The 14,329-nt window shown below is 32.8% G+C and overlaps 1 long non-coding RNA gene across 1 annotated transcript; it reads right to left on the bottom strand.

The window, feature by feature from the left end:
* Nucleotides 1-437: 437 nt before the first annotated feature.
* Nucleotides 438-2,770, bottom strand: LOC129292748 (uncharacterized). Its single transcript, XR_008588958.1, has 2 exons — nt 1,965-2,770; nt 438-964 (listed from the first exon to the last, which is right to left on the bottom strand). It is a non-coding gene; the product is annotated as an uncharacterized LOC129292748 (long non-coding RNA).
* Nucleotides 2,771-14,329: the final 11,559 nt, after the last annotated feature.

Raw genomic sequence — 14,329 nt, forward strand, 5'->3', positions numbered from 1 at the left:
TTGCATAAATCTTTTATATTATTTATATCCAATTTAAAGTACTAAAGTTTATAATCACAACTTCCTAAAATATAAAATATTTGATATGAACAAATCTCTTTTGAAGTGCCCTGTGAAAATTACCCCCAAATCCACAAAGACTTGCGATCTTTTTTCCCCATTAATTGTAGAACTAAGGATCATTTAATGCAGACACCAAAGTTTACGTGACTCCAGACAGTTCGTATAGAATCTCTGCAAGCTACAAGAGATGTAGTGACAAATTAAATCCCCATTTAGTGCTGGCCACTATTGTAATCGTTCTATCCAAATCTAATTTCAACAGTTTACACTTGAAGTTTTTTTAAAAAAAATGACAAACCGAAAGATCATCTTCACTTCAAAATTTACATTCTTAAAAAAAAAAACTTTAAAAACATTAATTTTAGCAGTTCAAATTCAAAAACAGTTCTCCACGTAGTCATAAATATACAGGAAAAGGAAGGACTTGTTCATAAAGCATAGAAGGCTTGGCCATTTCCATTGGCGTCCTCCATTACAAGCTAGTACACAATTTGTCGTTTAAATAACCTCGGGCTAAAGGAATAATGCAACAAAATTCTTAAGGCTACCCCACAGGGCTCACTTTTCACTACTAAAGAGTATGGATAATGAATAATTCTAATAAAAAAACAGTATTCTTGTTAAACCACATTATATTATAATAGTTCTCTCTCCTTTTTCATCTCAAGTCTCAAATAAAAAATTCCTGTCTGCAAGAAATGGTTTGTGTATGCTATGATCAATGATGCCACACCAAAAAATCTATAGCTGCCTCCGTTTCAGAACATCTGCAAGCCAAAGCATTCAGTCCTATACCCGGAAGAAGCGTAACCATTTACTATTCTTTACCAATCAACATGCAGTACCAAGTTTTGTAATTGCAATATATCAACCTATCTTTCGGCTTTCACCACCTTGAAACCTACATAATGTGGTTATGTGAACAAAATATGAGGAGAAAAAAATAAAGGAAAAAATTCAGATTCAATGAAACACTACAGCTATCACCAAGAAGGAACAATGGCAAACTAAGGACCTTGATAAGCCATGTTAAGCCATTGATTCCAATTACAGACCTCCAATTATCAAAATTTCATTGAAGGACCATTGGGAGACAACCCCATTTCCGAGTAGGCTAACTGATTTTCCCAAGTGGTTTACTTGGAATTCACAACTGTTATATGTGATTTAGTAGTCTCATTCACAATTTGTAGAATTAATTTGAACTTTTTTTTTTCCCTTACAATAGAAATACTAACAGAATCAACTGTGAAAACACATAGAATCAATTGGGAATTCCAGATAAGCCACTTGCAAAAATTAGGTGATTCACTTGGCAACGGGGTTGAAGACACAGATCAGATAATTGACATCAACATAAAGCACCAGCAACGCCCCAAAAAAAAAAAATGATTCCACATCCGTTTAGAGCTTGGCAGTAGAGTTTTATGTTACAAGGTTTTGATCTCACAAACAAAAGTGAGTGGGAAATGCTGATGAGAAATGCCAAAATAGGAAAAACTGATATGGCAAATCAGCAAACGCCAAAAACATATAAAAAGGAATTGGCAGTGAACATGCAAGATTTTAATCTCCACCTGAATATCTTCAGACAAGTTAGTTATCCATTATACAAACAATTATATTTTGAGACCTTCTCCACCATACATCAAATAAAGCACAACATGAAATGAGTGTGTCACCATGATCAATTGACACTAGAGTCAACAAACTTGCCCTGTCAACTTGATAAGAAACTCTTAGACTACAAGGTCATTACCAATAATTTGATGATTATTGAATAGTAAGTTTATGACCTACTTTAATCCTTGTTATCTCCACCAATATAAATATATATATATATATATATATTTATTTATTTACCAATGAGCCATAGCAATAACTTGAAATTTAGACACAACCTCTCATGTTTCTTTCTTAAACCATCCGCATGCACGATGATTCAGGAAAATCAAGACTAATGGTGCTGTCCTGGTTCTTAGAGAGTACAAATCCCTGTACATCACTGTCATCTATAACACACGAGTGCTCTTTTTTTTTTTCTCTCTTTTCGGGAAGTACATAGCGATTTCAAGGATAAAAACCAGGAAAAGCTTACTGATGCTATTATACAATTCAATTAACAGAACAAGCACAATAATCCGTTTAAAGTCAGAGTGAATGAAAACTTAAACTCTTACTACCATCTTTGCCCTCTTGTTTTCCACATATATCATGCCCAATGAATAATTAAGAAGGGAGAGATTCAGGCCAGAAAAAAAGAGAGAGATTGAGATTTTTTTGGGATTCTTTTTGGCGGGGAAGGGGTAGCAGACAGACCTTAAAGGCAACATATTAAGCAGTCAATTGCACCTTTTTGTTCCACACTCTACATCTACACTCTACAGGCCTAAACAAAACCTAGTTTGTACTGTTAACTAGATTACACGTTAGTATAATTGCTCCATGAATAGGCAAGCCAGAAAAAAAAAAAACAGAAAGCAATCCCAGGATGTCAATAAAAGAAGAGGATCATCAAGTTTTGACAATCAAACCAGCTGAATTCGAAATCAGATACATGACATGTATAATGTATATGCATATATATATTTTGGGGGGTTGCAAAGACCCGAAAGAAGCACATTAATTAAACTCTTGGATACTGAAAAGGAAAAAAGTTGGAAAAAACCGAATCAATCAACAGATAGCAGGGGTTGTAAAAATTATTAAGAACCTGCAATCTAGGCGATGGTAATGGCTTGTTGCTTTGGCGGCTCGAGATGATTCTTAGAATTTTGATCGTCAAGAAAATCCTCAATGTTATATATGACAGTGATATACAGGGAGCAACTAGGGCATCGTGCAATCTCTTCGCCTAGCTTAAGGTCTTCCTTTGTGATCTGGAAGAGGTCACCACATGGACAAGGGTACGTATAAGCCTGGAGCTCCCCGTTCCACTCCATGTCCTCAATCTCCACATCATCATATGACATCTTTTATTGCTCCTTTTCTTCTCTGCACCAACAAAGGACCGTTAGAAGTTGAAGTTCGACATGAAGAGACCAATGCTGTTTCAGATTCCTCTGCGAAGGCGTAGACTGCATCCTCTTTAACCAAAATACTGAAAACTAAACTGGCCATTGAACCAGCCAAGTTCAGGGGGCAGGTTTCAACCAAGGTCGAACGGGTCAACTCAAAATCAGACTAGTCATAATAAAATAATATAATTTAAGTAAAAACACATTATCCAAAACTTAATATAACTCTCAGTTCCATGACTAATAGGATTTCTTCCAATACCCATGTTCAATGACTAAGATAGCTCCAATCTGCAAGCTACAATAATTTGGCCACAAATAAACAAACAATACAAAAAGAATAGCTTAGCACAATTCCAACAACCATTCAGAAACTTAATTTCATAATTAAAGCAAGCTCAAATTTACTTCAATCCTTGATAATATGTTCAAATCAGTAGACAAAAATTAATTTCACAATTAAATTTCTCAAGCACACAAATCAGTAGCACGAGTAGAGAACAGGGCAAAAGTCATACTTAACAACAGACTCGATGAACAAAAAAGCAACACCAGAGTCCAGTCGTTTCAGACATCAGAACATGTATTTCAATAGCAGGCGTCAGCCAAGATAAAGTATTTCAGAAGCAGAGTTGACTGATGGGGAGAGAGAGAGAGAAGCTGCACCTGAATCGGGTGGGGCGGGAGGGAGAGCCTCTGTCGGAGGTCGAAGACGAGCTAGACCCACAGACCCACGAAGCTCGAAGAGAGCTCACTGCTCAGGATGACGGACGACGGACGAACGGAGACCGGGAGAGCGAGAAGAGACCGGTAGGACAGAGGAGAGAACGCGAGAGCGGGGGGAGGAAGATCGAGGAACTGGAGTTTAGGGCTTCAGGCTTTCGCGTTCTTTGTTTCAGGTTGGGAATAGGCCAGTCCTTCATGTGAGCCCATAACATAACCTACTTCAAATCTAACATCACCTATTTACTAAATAAATTAAAATCAAGTTAAGCCTAATCTAATTAAATAACTCATATTTATTTTTTAAAGCCTAATCTATAAGCTTATTAAGCCAGTTTATTTATATATACTATGTAATATATCACAAACACATTAATTTTATCATTTAATTTTTAATTAATTTATTTTTTTATTTTTAATTATATTTACAATTATATTAGACTTATATATTAATCTTAAATCTTAATGTTATTACTTTATTGTTATATTGTATTGTAATTAGTAAGTCTTTTCAATTATTATATATTGTAATTAAGAAAGTAGGTTATATATTGTGTATTATAATAGTCATAAAGTATATTTGAAATATTTAAAACTAAAATGCGAGTATATTTAAAAAACTTACTTTTAAATATGTTTTTAAATAGGCTTTTAGATTAGGTTATGCTTTAAATAGGCTTAGACATGAGTTATGAAAAAAAAAAGCCTTATATTTAGGTCAAGCTTAAACCTCTAATTTATCTCAAAGGCTTAGGCCTATTTGGGCAAAGCCTAGCTCAACCTTGCCTATTTTCACCTCTAGTTTCAATATATATATATATATATATATATTATAATAATATAATTAATATATATTTAAAAAAACATAACTTTTATTCCTGCACTATGCTCGAGTTTTTTTTTAGGTCTCGCACTTTTCTCGAGATTTGATATAGATTCAAGACTTGCAATAAAACTTAAGTAAAGTGCAAAGATCTAAAACTATGTTTTTCCTTTCTTTATTTTTGGACAAAAGGTCAATACCTACAAAGTTATTGGCTTTAATAGTATAAAGTGAGAAAAAGGATGAGAAAACTTATAACACCATTTTAGTAAGGGCAAGAGTAACCAAACCATTAATTTGCTATGAGATCCATTAATTTTTTAAGTAAAATGCTGAGTATGCGTGTCACATGTCAATATTAACTATTTGAACTGCCACCTGTCAATGTTTAAGATTTAGCTTGAAAGAGGAAGAGATTCGGAGAGTGAGAGGAAGCATTCTTATTAAACCACCACCAACATCATCATCCTCATCTTCTTCATTGTTGTCTCGCTTAAGCTAAGAGTCAAACTTGCAATCACAGAGCCCCGCCTAAGATGTTGACCCAACGACACTTGAAACCACTCTCTTGATGAGAATATTGCGATATTAAGGAGGTCAATGGCCGAAGATTTGAACCTTCCCATAAGACCCTACTTTTTCGATGGAAGGTTAGAATAGCCAGACTAAATGCACTAGAACCAATTCTTTGCTTCTTCGCTCGTCACGCACAATCTAATCATCCATTCATAGTCTCTCATCAATCAACGAAAAGGATGTTATCCTCACTGTGCAAGACGAAGATGAGATTAAGGTCTAGAAGCCTTGAGAGTCCAGTTTGACATTAAGAACCAAGTCAACTTGAATCGCTACCTTGGTTCTTGTCATTGCCTCTGTAACATCCTGATTTTTAATTCCCTAATTAATTAAACCTAATTAGGGTAATTAAGTAAATTGAAGTAGTGTGTGGCTAGATAGGTCTAATAATCATGTTTGATGCTATTTTAGCCCTAATTGTAGGTCTGGTATTGAGGCAGACCACCCGGGCATCGAAAGGAGAAGAAAAGGAAGAGTTAAAGTTGCTGTGCCACACGCTGCAGAGCGTAGATTGTCCACCATGATGCACAACCATCTCTGAGCGAGGGAGGATCTCTTTGTGTCATACACCATGGCACATTGTGCGTCCGCCACGGCGCATGGCCATTTTCTGCACTTTATCAGACGCGAAATGAGACAAAAAGAGAAAGAAGAGAAGAGAGAGAAAGAAGAGGCGTGTTAAAGCTCTGCTAGAATTTGCTTGGGGACTACTTTGAGTGTATTTTGAAGGCTACAAATACCCAAGGTAAGTATCATACTCATTAATCTCCTCTTTTCTTCCACATTTATGAGTTTATAATTAGGGTTTGATAGTGGAAGTGGGATTTCAATCCATATAGGTTATGGGTCCGAATTTATTGACTCAAATGGAGTTAATGGGGGTAGATTAAAGTATTTAAACCTAGGTATGATGATTTTTAGTATTTTGGATTGTTGGGCACCATTAATGTCTGAAAATCCCATTTATTGTGGGTGATTGAAAGTTTGCGATGCCATTAATGGAGATTTAATGGCTCATTAATGTTATTGGGGGTTAAAGGTAACCATTAAACCTAATGGTTAGGCTCCATCTCTTGTAAAGTGAAGGTTGGGCAATTTAGAAGTAGAGATTGAGGGTTCAAATGTTTAAGTTCGTTATGTTGATGGAATTCAACTTGGTTGATTATAGTTTTGGCTCTTGGTCATCTATTAGAGTGGAAATTCAAACTTGAAAGCTAATTGATTGAGGGGTAAACCTTTGACCTCTCAAAAGTTTGAGGTAATTGGAGGGAAACTCTACTTGAGGTGGTTGTATGTTAATTAAGTGTTAATTGATTGTTGAATGTGAATGGTGAATGTTACATGTATCATATTGATTTTTATGTAAAACTATATATTAGTTTTCAATGAGTATATGAAAATTTGACTGAGCACAATGCTATTTTGGCTTGAAATGCAAAATGCAAGGTTAAAAAGATTTTACTATAAAAATGCTTATGTTTTGAAAAATGAATGCGATAATGAGTAGAGATATTTATGTATTAGTAAGGAAATGAATTTGAGAAATGATGAGAATACACATTTGGGTAGCACAAGATCATGAGCCCAATGTGGTTGTTGTAATAGTGAGTAAATGAAAGCGAAAAAGTAAAGTTAAGTAAGTAATAATTATGGCATAATCAACAGCAGGAGTTTACCTAGAGATTTAGGAGTAGAGACAATCCATATGATAATTAGACTGCCCTCCAGTGCATAGGGGCTATAGCCTTGTCCCATTGCTTGTCGAGGGACTTTCCCATAATTTATCGAGAGACAAGAACCTAGCTATCTCTACTGATTCAATGAGGAGAATAACCTAAGATATAAGACACCCCAGGAATTTGAGAATAAGGGAAGCCGTAGTCCAAGAGTGAGTTTTGTGATCTTTGGCCAGGTCACATCTCACAATTGGTGAGCTTGGGTAGTCCAATCATACCGATGGAGCCTTAATCAATGTTATAGCCCACAGTTTCAGTCTGAGAAAATAAAGAAGATATAAGATTAGATGATCATTGCCTAAGTAAATATATGACGTGTCACACGTGCTAAGTGGTGGCAGGTCGTAAGAGTATGGGTCATATCATATATCTGAGAATATGGTGACAATGCACCTAGTTACGTGAGTTAAAGGAGCTATATAGTGATAAATGGTAAATTATGATACACGTGAGTTTGATTTGCATATTGATCTCCTTGTACATGTATTTGTTTTATAATTGATATATAACTGTATAAGGTAAAGTTAACCCTGGTTACTGAGTGACTAAACTCACCCCTTTATTTAATAATTTTCAAGCTCTAGCTTTGGTGTTGAGAGGGAGAAGACTAAAGAGGTGAGAAATTAGCATATTCCTACTGTATGCCTCTAGTTTAGCTTTAATTGTGTAATAGTATATGGCTTGCCAATTCTAGGATGCATATTATCTCACTTGCATTATTTTGGTTGTTGAAAATGTTAGAATTGTATTTTAGGCCCTTAGCGTTTATGTATATTGATGTGTGTGTGTGTGTGTGTTTATAAGGCCAAAATACTAATGTAAGTGTAGAAATAAATATTTAAGCATGTTTTGGATGATTGAGTTAAATACAATGCTAATTTATCTTCCCCTTTAATTTTTGGCAAATCGGGGTTAAGGAGTGAATTTTAGTTATAATGATGTTTTGGTGTGTGTGACGTGTTGTATTAGTAGTCCTATGTCTATCGGACATAGTCCAGGCATTAGAAAAAGCTTTTAGTACTTGTTGAGGGTTTTAGACACCCATTTTGTGTAAAAGTATTGAAAAATGGTCAAATTGTGTTTGGGTGTCTAACTTTCTAGTGTGATATGTTTTGGAAGTAAAACTCGTGTCATTAGTTAGTTTATATAAAGAGTTTTCTGTAGACACCTAGATCACATCATCCGGATGGAGAATCGGGGCGAGTTGAAAGTTCCCCTGATTCTATTATCAAATAATAGCAAAACCAATGAAATTTCATGCAACACGCCGCGGCGCAGCGTGCACGAGCCATGACGCATTACTCTGAATCACAGCATATGTTTTGTTTTTCAATTGTTTTCGACTTCTTTCACTCCTTTGAGGTATCCTATGCTTCCGAAGCTTATTTTTACTCTGATATGAAAGATTTTGATTGATTTTAACTTGTTTCTATTTAGAAAACTTAGGATCCCTTACTTTTGAATTAAACCTTATTAATCACTTTTTGAGCTATCCTCTAATTATCATGAGTTTCTTTTATTAATTATAGTTCGTGGAGTGAGAACGTTACAGCCTCTATAGTTTTCTTTTGCTTGTGTTCTTTGTTCTTTTACCTTCTCTATTTTTTCTGCCTTGAAAGTGAAGGACTACCCACTTCAAGGATTTGTCGTTAGCCTTTATTTTTATCATTGTCGATCTCTACTTTGTGCCCAAGAACTAGAATCTAATCCATCATAGCCTTTCAATTCTAAAGTATTTGTGGGATGAAGATGTGAAAAGGTTCAAATTTCAACGTCTAATTCCAAGCTCGTTCACTAGTTAAGTACCACTAATTCCACCTTTAAACTACTTCATTATGACTAGAATTATTCTTCACTGTTTAGATATGATGGAATCACCAAGCAAGTTTAAGCCCTATAGGTAGTGGCTTTGTGATTGCAGGGGGTGAAAGGAAGAAGGAGACAAAGAAGATGCATAGCTGGCAAGCATACTTAGATTTGCATCATATTTTTTACAGGTGGCAAGGAGAGAGAGGCTTAATGTTGAAAATTAACAAAGGTTAGTAATAGCTAACAATTTGGTCACTCTTGCCCCCATTAAAATAACGTTATGGGTATTCTTATTTTTTTTTTTCATTTTAGACTATTGGATGCTTTTAACTGACAACTTGTTGGATATTTTTGCCAATTTGCCTTTTTTTTACCTTAAAACAATGAGTATTTAAAAAATCCAACCTGCTTGACTTGTGGTTGATCTAGGTTAACTTAGGTCACCTAAGTCAACTTAAACCACATCAAAACACAAAATCAAACTAGACACATGTCAAGTTGTAGGTTTAGCAATCCAATTGGCTAGTCCAATCTAATTTTAAAGACAACATCTTTGACATAATATCATGTCGTCTTAAGGAAGACAAGGAAGAGAATAGGTTTTTAACAATACTTTTGTCTGATTGTTTGGTCGAGGTGGGAAAGAAAAGTGATATCTAATTTCCTATCTCACTCTTACAAATTAACTAACTTTCTCTTTTTTTTTTCCTAACAACCTTCTTTATTATGAGAATATAATACTAGATCAAAATGAAATTAAAATTAAATTGCTTTCTTCTTATTACTTGAATATAATAAAATAATTATGTATACCTTTCTAATAGAGGATACAGAGAGCATTAAATTTATGTATTATCATTACTTACCCCAAATAAATCTACCCTAATTTATTTTTTAAAAAAATTGCATGAACCATTAAACCTTATCATTTAAAAGAAAGTGCTACCTATTTTAGAAAAATAAAACAACATTACTACACAAACAAAAATCATATAATAAGTCATATTTTAAAATCTAAACAAAGTGTTAGTTAAGCACAAATAGTCAAAATATTATCTAATTAAAATCAAAGGATATCCTCAATATCTCTCTACCTTACCTAATTTCAACTCTTATTATCATATAATATCTCTTTGCTAAATTTATGCTTGTACAGTAACAACAGTAGTAGTAGCAATATATACATACTTTTGCAATAATACAAAAAAATATATGCCCACACACATACACACACATATATTTTGACAAATAATTTATTTTCTTCACCATGATGTACTTCTTGTGCAAGTAAAATACTAATTATCAAGTTCATAAAAAATACTAACTGTTGAAAATAAAACACATTGCATATCACAACAATAAGCATTTTGATGGCTTATATATTTCACACTTGATCTTAAAAGTCAAAATTACTTTAGAAGTCTAAGAAATTTCATCAAGGGAGATCTTTGATTACAAGTTTTGTAAACATATAAATATAGGAATTCAAAAATTGAGAGGTTTGATAAATATAGGAGATCTCGGTGTCTTATATAATTTATCATGACTAAAGTACCTCTACTGCGGTTAACCTTAAAAGAAGCTATCTACCACGGCCAACCATAAACCATAGATCCACAATGGCTAAGTGCACATCTACCTTGCTCAATAGTATAGAGACCATTTCTATCACAGCCAATTGCCTCATTCGCCATAGCACAACCTTATGTACAACATGGTAATGATAGCCTTTAATTTAAACTTTCAATGTACCTAATTAATCGCCCGAACCTCTAATCAAAGTGGTTCAAGTGCCCACATACAGATAATTAAGAACCCTAACTAATAGCTCCTGTTACAATTCAATTTGGTACCGAATAAAGATCTTGGAATACTTGGAGCTAACATGCTTGTCATACACACAACTTATCAACCAAGTGTCTCCCCTCCAAAACTAGCCACTAGTCATCATAATCATAAAACAACGTAAGTCACAATTATACTACACATGCTTAACTCTTCAACATGCCAATTATTTAACAACTATAATTTAATCACACGGTTGCCTAATCATTTCACATTAAAAAAAAACTATAGTAAAGCCATGACAAGGAATTGTCTAAGTTAACTTTTAAACTCGTGTAAATGCAATAAACCTACTAACAAGTACAAACCCTTAATATTAGCAATAACGAGTGAAGTTAAACTTCCTTAGTTTTTGATGCTTTTCCCTTTAGCCTCGTACTTATTATTTCTTAGAAAAGTATTAAATAATAGGAGTGAGATTATACAATCTCAATAACCAAGGCACATAAATTTAAGTATATAAGAATGTGGCAATACAAGCACACAAGGCAAGGAATCACAATTGACATAATTTTCAATGTTCAACATGTATTGATAGGCTATTTATCATTAAACACAAGGCATAAAATGTAATTCTGATAATTATGTATGATCACATGCATTCCATCTTTATTTCTCTTATTATATCTTTCAACTGAATCTACAAAACTATCAAATCATATAGGATCAACTCGTGTGAATGGATTAGACTTGCTCTCTAATTGTGAGGGGTCATAACTCTCAGACTATGGATTCCTTCACCTCAAATACTAGAGTGTCATAGTTGCCATGACCTATACTGTGATCTTTGGCAAGCGTGCTCACATATTATATCCCTAATTGACAATGGGCATACACTGTAATCAAATATGTCAACTATCGTGCGCAAATCTCAGTGAAGGCTACACCATGTAGATCTTCTGTAATGCCCTTACTCACTCGAGTGGAATCCCACCTATCCATGATCATGCAACATGCTCATATTACTTGATGATGTTTCATAAATGTAAACTTAATTAACTTATTTCATAATCATGCACATATTATCAAGCTAAGGAGAAAAAACTAATATTTAAATTTCATATCAATATTATAAGGCCTGCTTCATGACATATCATCACTATATCCTTTAACAATTTTTTTCTTATACAAGATTACACTATCAATACATGTATTCATACTCCGTTGTTAGCATTGTACCATAAATATTCAATCACTTAACCACTATCTACATCCTTATACACATAACACATATTAATTCATATACTATAAGCAATACTCATTAAGATTTCAATAGTCATAATGCCATCTTCCCATCAAGCTTAATAATCACACAACCAAAAACAAATCAACCACTATAGTTCATTATCAACAAACTTATAGCCACATATCACATAATGCTTAATGTTCAATAATAACAAGATTATATATTGGTATCATTGGAGTCAACACAATCAATAATATACAACTCATAATTGCAAATAACAATTATCTATAAAAATTTAGCTCCAAGTTACCTTAACTTTTAGGTTACCCTCTTAAGAATATAGTTTTGGATTCTAAGAAAGCTTCCCAACAAGCATGAAAAGCTCTAATTAGTCAATCTACAGTTAATAATTAACAAATTGTATTAATGACTAATCGTCATTAATTAACCTTAATTACAATTAAGGTCTTAGACTTTCAATAAACATGACTAAGTAGAATCAAACCACAAAACTCACTTCCATTAATTTATTTAACTTTCATTAAACTTAAAAATAATTGATAACTAACCCCGTTAACTTAATCTAGCTATTTAGCGTTAGGGTTAATCTTAAACCCCTCATTGATGGCATTAAATGCTATCAACCACTCAAACCCATGATTAAAGGAATTTAAGAACACTTATGAACTTCATTGGAGCCATTAAAATGTCGTAACTTGGCTGCCATTTTGGATGGCCTTCATTGCCACAAGAAAACTCCAAGAAAAAGTAAGAAAAGAGAAGAAGGAAGAAGGAAGCTTACCCAAGGTGTTTCTAGCTTTAGATATCCTCTAAATGACCTCTAAGATGAACCCAAGCATAGCTTTCCTTATGTTCTCTCGTTTGAAACTCCAGAAAATCTCCCTCAATTATATTGATCGAAATGCATCTACATAATTTAAAATTTGACAGTTCCAACACAGTGGATGGCATGTTTTAGGAACCTTAATTTAGGCCCAATAATTTGGGCCCAAAACAACTTAATAGTTCTCTAAATCCTATTTTAAACCTCGATTCAATGGGCCTAAAAAGCCTTCCCAACTCTAAAGTTAACCTTTAGTTAAAGAAATTAACTCATTAAATGCCTTAATTAATTAATCTAACCCTTGTGTTAAATTTTGAGATGTTGCATATAAGGTTGAAAACACTAAAATTATAGGGATTTGAGGAACAAAAGTCACTCGATCTTATTAAATATGGCATTAAAAACACTTAAAAACTATAAGAATAAAAACAACTCGATGAAATTATAAGGACAATTGATTGTGTTTTCCCTTAAAAAACAATTAAAGCATGCTTAACCATGACTACTAATATCTAAAAAATATTTTTATATTGTATTTTTTATGACATTATATTAACATATTTTATATTTACATATTTCAAATTACTTTTTAATTTTTTTCCAAAGGGTAATAGGTTTAGAGACAAAATAAGGTGTTTATATTTTTAGTAAGTATAAAAACTAGAATTTGCAAAAACAATAGCAACTTATTATTGAAATAATGGCCTTTTTAAAAATAACGAGTTATTTTTAGAATTTATGGTATATTCTTGGATTTCTTTTTTTTTATAAAAATTACTTATTATTTAATATTTTAAAATTTTATGTCATTTTCATGTGTCTTCGTATTTTCTTAACATTCTTCCTTGTATAATTACTTTTAGAAGCTATTCAAAATAACTTCTCAAAATACTTAAAAATCTATTTTTTTTATTTTGATTATTTTCAAATTTAAAACAAATATCATAAATTCTCACCAAATAGATTTTTTTTCTAAAAGATAAGATAGTTTTTATTAAAAAAAAGGTAAAACAAGCGAACCATTGATTAAATACTTAAATGTTATATCATTTTTTTGTTCAACATTTGATCCTCTAAAATATGAAGCTAGTCTTATCCCAATAAGTTAGTTCTATTGAGCAAGAGCTTCTCATGGAAATATATGCTCATATAATGCTCACAAGCAAACAAAAAATGAAAAAAGTGTGAATATTTTCTAATTCTAATTTAAGTGAAAAATGACAGCTTAAATGTATAAACTTAGGTGTTTACACCTTTTATTTTAAATGTGAGTTATTTGTTAATAACTCAAAATTTAAAATGCTATTTTTTGTGACTCTATATTAGCTATTTTTTCAAAAATTGATAAAATCAATATCTTGTGTTAATAAAAAAGACAAATTACGCATGCATTCAACAATAACAACAAGCTTTATCTTCCTAAGTGGAATTGGTTATATAGATTACACGATATCATTGTACTTTATCATCAACCAAGCTTTTTAACAATATTTTTTTTGGAATTACAAACAACTACAAAAAGTTTAACTATGAAAAGGAAAATTCATACAAATAGGTGAACTGCTATTTTGAATTCATCAATTTTTTCCAATGATTAGGCAATAATTCCAACCAAGAGAATGTAAAGAGATGAAGTAGCTTGTTAATATATTTCCAAATCATGCCAGTAGCTGGGTGTCCTTCAACTAGAATAAGAGTACTCTTCAA

This window comes from Prosopis cineraria, unplaced genomic scaffold (assembly GCF_029017545.1).
Source record: "Prosopis cineraria cultivar Desert tree isolate PC_DT_omini unplaced genomic scaffold, ASM2901754v1 PC14, whole genome shotgun sequence".
Lineage (NCBI taxonomy): Eukaryota > Viridiplantae > Streptophyta > Magnoliopsida > Fabales > Fabaceae > Prosopis > Prosopis cineraria.